A 956-nucleotide genomic window follows, 5' to 3' on the forward strand; every position below is an offset into this window, starting at 1 on the left:
TTCAGTTAATGAAACCTCAGATACGCGTAGCTAGCTTCACCTGTAAGTGATGTGCTCTAACCTGACTTCTGCTGCTTATTTGGAAGATCATGGGCATGCTGCTAGATGGTTCCAGCTCAGCAGCTAGCAGCTGTTAGACAAATCAAATATGGATGAGGAATTACTAGATGGGGATTGAGGACAGGGAAAGTTGGTGTGCTACTGTCTGAATCTGTGGTTTGAACGCACCCTGAACACTATGTGCAGTTCCACTTCCCTCATCTCTGAAAAAATTTAGACATACTTTAAAAAGGGACAGCAAAGGATGAAAAGGATCATCAGAGATCTGGATCCTGTGCCTGGAATGACTGAGTTGGGTAGGACTCTTCAGTGTGGAACAGAGGTGAGTTAGGATGCTGAGGAAGAAATCTAGAAAAGGCTGAGTGCCCTGGGGAGGGGCTGCAGGCTGAAGCGTTGACTTCCTTTCTCAGTACAAGAGGCATCAGATGGAGCTAGGTGCCAGGATCAAAATAAATGGAAGGCAGTGGCTCCCTCTGGAGCTGTAGTAGATCTGTGAGAGTCTTCGCTAGAGAATATCGCAGGTGGGCTGAAGGGGGGAAGTGGTTAAGGACTTGGAAGAGAGATCTGTTGGGGAGTCACTAAAAAACAAGAGGCTCAGGAAGTCTGGTGCTGAAAATGCAAGCTGTGAGTGTACTCGGAGGAAGTACTGTAGATGCTTCTCCTGTTCTTGCTCTTTGCTAGCATTCACCCAAAGCGAGGGTGGAGGTGAGATAGGGGCAGGCTGGCTCTGCGGTGTGAACCCCCATGGTCGCTCTCTTACCCTATCTCCCGATACTCATTTTCGAGTTTGAAACTGACGCTTGCAAAATCCCGCAAGGCCGCAGCCGCGCGCTTCGGCTCCGCGCTGCGAGCCGGCTCAGCCGCGCTGCCGCCGCGCCCTGCCCGCGGGCGGCTCC

The sequence above is a fragment of the Rhea americana genome, unplaced genomic scaffold, assembly GCF_003343005.1.
Source record: "Rhea americana isolate MKP2758 unplaced genomic scaffold, rheAme1 scaffold_466, whole genome shotgun sequence".
Lineage (NCBI taxonomy): Eukaryota > Metazoa > Chordata > Aves > Rheiformes > Rheidae > Rhea > Rhea americana.